Raw genomic sequence first — 9,674 nt, 5'->3', positions numbered from 1 at the left:
GGTCGTGACATTATGTCTACATTGTAGATCCACAACAATGTATTTTCCATTTTCCTCTTCACAATAACAAACGTTTATCATCTTAGACCTATTGTACATGTACGGAAATTATTTTTTGGAAAAATATTATTTCCACAAACACATATAAAAAAGATTTTTTTCCGATAGCAGTATCAGATATTCAGATGATACCCCTTACCAAATCGTCTTTGCCTCAAACATACGTTTCTATAAATAAAATAGAATTTGTTATCTAATAATCTCATAATGCAGATTGTCTACGACGAGTTTCAAGAGCAATTGATTGGGATATTCCTCTTTGATTCTTCTCTTGGTTAAGTTGATAATATACTGAATTTTCATATTTTCAATCCCACCTGTTGATCATATTATATGAATTATTACATAATCATATAATGTAAGGTAATTTTTGAAGCAAAAAAGAACAATTTTGAATGCTTACAAACCTGAACTCTTCTTTGTCTGGAATTTAGAGCTCCAAATGTTCTTCAAATGGCTTGAAAATCAAGTTAGAGTTGCTCATCTTTCACCTTCTCAAGAGTTGGAGAGTACCACTGAGAACAAATCAAGTAGCAACATAATTAGTTAGTTTAATTAGGTTCTTCTGTAATAGTTTAAATAAAAGATTGGACTAAATCCATTCTAATGCACTTCTAGAGTAAATAATCCATAGAACCATAGTTAGCATAATCTGTCACTTCTTTCTCATTTTACCTGGAGCCGTGGGCCTATTAGAAATAACATCTCTACCTTCTCAAGGTACAGGTAAGGTCTACCTGCACACAACCTCCCCCTACCTCAAACCCCACTTATGAGATTGCATCGGGTTTGTTTGTTGTTCTTTCTTATTTTCGTAAATCTTTGCACGACTCAATACTTCCTCCAGTCACGCAAATTAGTTGTTTTGACATATTAATTTTGTTCCAAAATATGTGACGTTTTAGAATAATTAGAAGTATTTGTTACTTTTCTTCTTCGAATTCCCATTACTGTTCAAATTAGTGGAGTGCTAATTAAGTGAAACATTTAAGAGAAACAACGGTCTAGTTCTATACTCTTATAATTAAGGCTATTAGATATCTTTCTTAATTGTACGCGATAATCTTATGATACAGATAATATGGACCGGATGTAGCATAATATATTTAAATTAGGTTGCCGATAATAACAAACATGAATGTGTGATGTAAACAGGGAACGCGATACACAAAATATTCCGCATTCATATGGGGTTCGGAGAAGGGCCACCCCCATATGGGTGTGATGTAGACAACTACCCTAAAGCAAGCATCAGTGGCTGCTTCAACGACTCTAACTCATGATCTACATGTCATACAAAAATAACTTTAGTGTTGCTCTAAGGTTCTCCTAAAGAGGAAGAGAAACATACCTTTGGAGAATTATCCTTGTTAATTGTGATAGCCCGTATGCCCTTATAAATGGAACAATAACTCAACTAATTAGATTCAAAAGGGGGATATTATTACAATTCAAATTTCTTAATACAAATAATTGAGAAATATGTACATATTTAATTACTTCATAGATATCGCTAGATATGATTGTTCTCAATATGTTTATTGAAAGTCTAAATTCTTGCTTGAGGCATTCAGACAACGTTAGTTTTCTTCCTTCTCGAATCTGAAATATTTGAGATTATACATAATTAGGTTACTTATAAGATATTACATATAAATTTTTGGAATGAATGTGGTAACCTACACTAATATAGTGCAAAATATTTATATTGTCAATGCATATAATTAAATCCTTTGGTCTTTAAAATGTATAGAAGTCAAAGCAAGTTTATTTTGGTAAAAGGTAAAGAATTACCGATCTTTTTAAGCTTCCAAGCACTGCTACAATCCAATCATTTCCTACCTTCCTGAACATGAGATAAGCATTAAATAATAAGAATTGTGGTAGAATGGTGAGTACTCCTTTTTCTTTAATCAGATGTCTCGGGTTTGAGCCTTATGTATGAAGTCGCTTTTGTTAGAGAGCGCTTTACCCCTCAATATGAGACTTTCCCGCACGAATCCGAATTTAATCGGATCCCAATGCGGGTATCGGACACCAGATAGAAAATAAAAATAATTACTAAATTTTTTTATCATCATAACGTGCAGTAAGACTGAAGAATTATCTTACAAGTGATTTCATAATGTCCTCCCAGGAATCCTTGGAAAAGCACTCATTGATTATGGAAAGCCTAAATATATATAATGCATATATAACTCAGTTCATATCAAAAGATTATATAAATAAAGATTGCATTACATTAATATAAATGTATTACTTGTTCAAGATACTTCTTTCATCTATCTCAATTTTTGTTGAGAATTCTTGAATGGCTGATCTGATAGCCTTCTCTTCTCCAGTTGTTAAGCTCAACAAGCTCTTCTCCAAGCAAACCAATTTCTAACATTCATAGAAACACAAAATACTTAAAGATGACTATGAAATTAAATTAATATAGATTTTATGTTCTTTGTACTGGCAATCAGGTTAAGTTGACCTACATAACGCATGTAATTTTTCATATCAAGCCTAATATGCATGATAACCAAAATAACGGCAGTCCGGTGCACAAAGTATCCTGTGTTTATATATGCTGGGTCCGTGGAAGGGCAACACCCCAAGGGAGAGTGATGTAGGCAGCCTACCCTGATGCAAGTATCAGTGACTGTTTCAATGGCTCGAACTCGTGAGACAACCTTACCGTTGCTCCAAGACTTCCCTTATGCTATGAATTACACTGATAGTGTAAATTCTTTACACTCTTTGTGCATATACTCAAAGAAGGAACAAAAAGTATACACTACAAAGTCAAGGCTAACATACATCTCTATTTTGGTTATCAGTTGAAACAAGAAAAGAAAAAGGTCAGAGAAAAATGAAGCTTGAACTGACATCAGAAGGAACAAAATGAGTGGCAAGTCCAGCAGAAACAATTTCTTTACCCTTCAGCTTTGCCCCTGTTAAGCCCAAGTATTCTCCTACATATACACATTATCACTTGAATATATCAACAATCCCTCCTTAATTCATCATAGAAGAAACACAAAATAGTCAAAAATACTCTCCTACGATACAAATATCTTAATTTTATCGTCCGTTATATTTTAGGTTCATTCATATCTTTGTTATTAGCAAATTCTCATTTTTGCCTCATACCTTAACAATGTTTGAAAGTAGATAGGCAAATTTGGACCATTTTTCCAGAGTTTTTTGACACGTGAAATCGATCTATCTAGTCCATGTTGGTCATCTATTAAGGTCAAGGAAAAATACAAGAGGATTTGCTAAATTTAAGTGATTGAGTACCCCTTAAGGGATCATTTGGTTGGATGCATTAGAGAAAATAATGCATGTATTAACTTTGGTATTACTAATCCCTTATTTGGTACATGTTTCAACCTATATGTTACTAATACAAGTATTAGTTATACAACCTATTTGGTATTATCCTATGCTTAACTAATACATAGCAAACTATGATATTAGCAATACCAAAACTATTAATACATGTATTAGCATGGTTAAGGATAAAATTATCCTTAAAGTCTCTTAAAACAAAAGAATATGAAGAGCATTTTTGTAAACAATTAATTATCTTAAAAATTATGCAATGTATTTTAATTTTTAATACACCACACCAAATAGTGATTAAGAAATAATCTCTGCATTGTACTGTTGTATTACTAACCCATACATTATTAATCTGTACATTACTAATATACATTATTCAATACTATTCTTATACACTGTACTAAACGACCCCTAAGTATAATAGAGGATAAATGTCACGTCCCAAACTACTCCCTAGACGTGAGTGGCACCCGGCTAACACCACCTGCCGGGCGAACCATACTTTCTTACCTTAGCCATTTATTTGCAACATTTGATTAATTAAATGAGTATCCAAATAATCTAATAACTATTATGAACAATTAATATCTCAAAATATTAGATTAAAACTCTAACCCAAATCTCACACTAGACCATGGAGCATCTAAGAGAATTACAAAAGACCTCATATGAATAAATGATAAAGACTCTTTGGACAGACTCCACGAACAATGCGGCGGCTCACCTCAATAACTTAATCAACTCTAGCGAACTCGTCGGCTACTATCACCTTCTTCACCAATAGTATATGCATGGACATGCAGGTAAGGAGTGAGTTATACGTAAATATAACCCAGTAAGATCATCGACCCGCAACTCTGATTACCTCTGGAACAAGTGTTAGAAAAACAAACACACAACGAGCACACAAATAATATGTACAAAATTTAAACACTATATAAGGTCCAAACAATTATTCAACAACAATACTATATATACCTCAACACAATCTACACTAAGGACTTGTCATTAATGACAGTGTAGAAAATTAACCAAACACCCCCAACGAGTCCACGACAGCATACACAATGCCCCAAATCTATCACGGCAGCATATGCAATGCCCCAAATATATAGCGGCGGCATACACAATGCCCCAAAATCTATCACGGCGGCATACACAATGCCCCAAATATATAGCGGCGGCATATACAACGCCCCAAATCTATCATAGCGGCATACACAATGCCCCAAATATATAGCGGCAGTATACACAATGCCCCAAATATATTACGGCAACGAAGAAATAATTTCTAATGCTCCAACGCCATAGCACAAGGCTACGCCACATCACACTACACTACAAATCACTTATTAAATAATTTTAGCTATTAAAAAAATAATATATATATTTGCGGCTAGTCAAAGACCGCCGATTTTGCCAAGTGAACGCTCGTTCCAACACATGGACCAGGCAAAAATAAAACATACTTTCAAACGGATTTAGAAAAGCAAGTACCCAAAGCTTAAAGTCTCACTTACCTCACAAATGACAAGTTTCCCAACCTTGCGACTTCTAGAACACCAACCAAACAGCCTCTAATTGACTCAATCTATCCAAAATATTAATTAACAATATCAACTATGCTAAGCAGGTTAATTTCTTATATTAGAGTACAATTTGATAATCGGCATGTGGCATGTTAACTACTCGACTAATCTTTTAGTTACATGGATATTCAAAAGCACATTAAAGCTCATTCAAACTAAATTTATTCCTAAGTAGAATATGATAGTGTCGGTTTCATAGATACATGTGAATCTTTACCTGAAGAATGAATATATCTCATGAATATATATAAATACAATTAGTCCAATATTGTATGAAGTTTTCTGGAACAGATTCCTATGCCAAGTATTCTGACTCCATAATACCAATCTTAAAGAGCTTTGTTATTATTAACTAATACTAAGGTTCTATTATAAGATTCTATGTATTTTTCCAAGGTTTTCTAAGTATATATCTGCCATGATCAGTATGTATCCAAAGTAATTCTTGTCAACATTACAAATAGCTTTAATTACCCCTAATATTATCCTAGGAACTAGGAATGTGAAGTTAATCTTATACCTGGATAGCAAATTTGAGTTGCAAAAGCACACTCAGTCTCCTAATTCCCGATTTCGACAATGCACTCCACCAAAGAGACAAATTATAGCCTTTCTTGCCAAAACATGAGCGCCACCGATTAATCTCTTATGTATATGCATTAGATAATGGCCTTACCCTCTAACTTAAGTCATTGCACGTAAGCCAGCACAGAAATAATGTGGGCCTAGCCCATTTTTTTTATCAGTATTTATTATTCTAATTATTTATTACCCAACTAATATGTGTAATATAGGCTCACTAATTATTTAATTAATCTCAATCTCACAAATAATAAGTATATCAAAATATTTTGGATTGTTACATTCTCCCTACTTAAAGAACATTCGTCCTCGAATATTAAGCAAGCAATACTCTAGAAAAGAGAGGTATGAATACCTCATCGTTAAGCTCATCTTATATTTGCATATTTACCCTACATATGCCTTTTGTAACTCATTTGGAAACTTATTAGCAACTACCACTATCCCAAGGGTCAGAATCTTTACCCTATTGTCTTAAATCATAATTAGATATGTTGAACACCTTTGTATTCATCACTTATAAAACTTTCGTATTAGGAAATTCCTCACCTATGGCAATCGCTAAGATCATAAGGAACATCAAATCTAATATCTTTTACCCGACAATTGTGCATCGCATAGTACGATACCGATCAATCCGTGCACATAATAACATTAAAGACAGACCTCGGCAACACTGGTAGATCTACTATAGTGTTCCATCCATGAACAAATATCACACATTCTCCGTATACTCTATCCACAAATATAGTCTTCTTACTAGGATCGTCACCACGTATGGCACATTAGGAGTACTAAATATGACAAAACCAGTCAATTCAGGCCCAAGTTCACTTAAATATCAATAGTTCAAACCATAATGAATTCGCAATCATCCCTCTGTCCTAACTGTGTGTGACGACCCAACCCGTCGTCTCCTGTAATTCCGTCCCATATTCCCCATTATATTCTTATTCATTCTTCAATATGTGTACTTGATGAATTTGAGTCAATTCGGATCGAGTTTGGTAGAAATTGGGACAAATAGTCTCTTTAATGAAGAATTAGTTTGGAAAAGTCAATCGGAAGTTGACTTGTGAGTTAGAGGTCTCGGAATTGATTTCCGATGATTCAGTTAGTTTCGGGGGATGATTTAAGGATTGGTAGCGCGATCGAAAGTGATTCGGATATCCGGAGGTCATTCTGAAGTCATTTGGCTAAGTATAGAAATTTGAAGGTTTTTGAGAAAAATTCGACCGGAAGTGGAAATTTTGATATCGGAGTCGGAATGCGAATCCGAAATATGGGGCAAGTCCGTAATGTCGAATGTGACTTGTGTGCAAAAGTTGAAGTCATTCCAGAATGATTTTGGTAAGGTTTGGGACACTTAGTCTCTTTTAAGGAAGCTTAAGTTGGAAAAGTCAACCGAATATTGACTTATGTGTTAGAGAGCTCGAAATGCGAATTTTATAATTCGGATAGCTTCATTAGGTGATTTGGGACTTAGGAGTGTGTCCGGAATATTTTTATGATGACCGGTGTAGAATTAAGCTTGAATTGGCAAAGTTAGTATTTTGGCGAATTCCGGTTGATAGGTGAGATTTTGATCCGAGGGTCGGAATGGAATTCCGAGAGTTGTTGTAGCTTAGTTATGTCATTTTGGACTTGTCTGCAAAATTTGAGGTCATTCGGACTAGTTTTGACGTTTTCCGCATCGGATGTGAAAGTTAGAAGTTTCAAAGTTCATAGGCTTGAATCCGATGATGATTTGATGTTTTGATGTTATTTTGGATGTTCCGAAGGTTGGAACAAGTTTGAATGACATTGTGGGAAATGTTGATATAATTGGTTAAGGTCCCGGGGGCCTCGGGTGGATTTCGTAAGGTTAACAGAATGAAATTCGGACCAAAACGAAAAAAAAAAAAGAAAAGTGGTTGCAGAAGCTGTCTCTGCACAACAAAAATGCAATCGTGTAGCATACTTCGGAGGCCTATATCTTTTGATATATAAGGAATTTTGAGATTGCTCAAAAAACAAAAGTTGTATCCCTTCATGTCTAGTTTCCAGAAAGCTAAAGAAATCATAATTTGGACATCTGTAGAGAATGTTATGGTCGATTGAATATGACTGGTGGAGCTCGTTCTCCAGAATTTTCTGATTTCGGGGAGCCTAATTTAGAAGCTCATATCTAGGTATATATAAAGAGTTATATGGTGTACAACCTATCAAATTAAAGATCTTCGAGTCTAGTTTCTAAATCTTCAAACCGTTGGTCATTTGGATATTTAAACAAGGCGTTATGGGTGTTTAAACAGAAGGTATCCGACAAGGAAAATTTTTAATAGGATGTACAACTTGTATAGCACAAGTGCAAGGTACAACTCGACGAAGCACGGGCAGATTCTTTTAAACACGGATTTGGCTTATTTCTTTCATTTCTTTCATTTGGCTTGGATTATTTTGGAGAGAATTTCAAGGGGGATTTCATCAAGCATCAAAGGTGAGTTGTTTCTACTTATTTCCAAGTTAAATATATGGATTAGAGCTGAAAACTCAAGTAATTTATGGACAAAAATGGTGGTTTAGGGCTTGAAACTTAAAAGAATTAAATGGTGATTTGAGGGGTCAAATGAAATCCGATTTTTGTGAATTTGGTATGTATAGACTCGTGGAGAGATAAGGGTCGTATTGATGTAAAAATTTCTGAATTTCGAGACGTGGGCCCGGGGCTCGAGTTTTGCTAATTTCGTGATTTTCGACATTTTTCGAGTCTTTTCGATTGGGTTATATTCCCTTAGCCTATTGTAACGTATTCATTGTGGTTTTGACTACATTTGACGCGCGAAGAGGTCAATTCAAGAGGAAAGGGCATTGCGGACTAGTCTACGGTCGGTTAGAGGTGAGTAATAGATGTAAATGCTGTTCTGAGGGTTTGAAACCCCGGACTTTCACATCGTAACGCTATATTGAGGTGTGACACGCACTCCATGGTGAGTGCGGGGTCAGATACTATTGGGGATTGTGACTTGGTCCATCCCGTGTGATGTTTATACTATACTGGTGATTGATACACACACTTTATTGATATTACTGGGCTTGATGCCATGTTTGGGGCCTTGTGCCGACTTGAATAATACTTCGAGGATTTACATTACTGCTTAGCATGATTTGCATATCATTTAATTTCAGTCCAAGGTTTTAAATGCTGCCTGGCAAACTCAGCCATAATTCTAAGTGTTGAAAACTTAAATGACATTTTAAATGTATTTCGGGCTGGGAACTTCTACTTTGTAAATGCCCAAGGGGATTACTATATTATTTTCTGGACGGATTATAAAGTGACTTGAAACAGTGGCAATAATGACACCGTATGTTATACTTGAAACAGTGGTAACAATGACACTATAATATATACTTGGAACAGTGGTAACAATGACACTGTAATATATACTTGGAACAATGGTAACAATGGCACTTTGTGATATAAATTGGTCAGGTAATAATGGTTGACCGGTCAGGTAACAATGACTGACCAAGATATTGCGTTTGGGCTGTAGGAGCCCCTCCGGAGTCTGTACACACCCCCAGTGAGCGCCGTCGATGATAAATAAATATGGATGGCTCGGGCTGCACGCCGCAGTGGGTACTGGAATGTACCATCATATGCATTGCATTGCATTCATGTATTTGTATTTATACTGGTGTTTAGCTGCTCAGTTCCATATGTTGCTGTATATTTAGATTTTAGCTTACTTTGTGTATTTACTGGATTTTCTTATCTTCGGACTGTAGTTACTTTTACTACTCACTGGGTCGGAGTACTCACTTTACTCCTTGCACCTTGTGTGCAGATCCAGGGCAGTCTCAGGCATAGTAGATCCAGTTGATCAACGGATTCCAGCATTTCGGGAATATCAAGGTAGCTGCACAGCGTTCGCAGCATTTATTTCTTCCCTCCTATCCTATCTTTTTTATTTCTGCATTATCAGACTTTGGATACACTATGTATTAGGGTGATATTTTGTATTCTAGAGGATCATATTCGTGACATCGGGTCCTAGAGAGATCATGTCGTGTATTTTGTTAAACTCTTCAGTACTTTGATCGTGAATTAATTGATATTTCCATTCG

The 9,674-nt window shown here is 35.4% G+C and overlaps 1 pseudogene; it reads right to left on the bottom strand.

Moving 5' to 3' along the window:
• Window positions 1-530: 530 nt before the first annotated feature.
• The window catches only part of LOC107762725 (3-hydroxyisobutyryl-CoA hydrolase-like protein 5), a 91,226-nt pseudogene continuing 82,082 nt past the window's right edge, over window positions 531-9,674 (bottom strand).

Source organism: Nicotiana tabacum, chromosome 8 (assembly GCF_000715075.1).
Source record: "Nicotiana tabacum cultivar K326 chromosome 8, ASM71507v2, whole genome shotgun sequence".
Taxonomy (NCBI): Eukaryota; Viridiplantae; Streptophyta; class Magnoliopsida; order Solanales; family Solanaceae; genus Nicotiana; species Nicotiana tabacum.
Note: the sequence above shows the minus strand (reverse complement) of the source record. Positions and strands in the feature narration are given on the sequence as shown.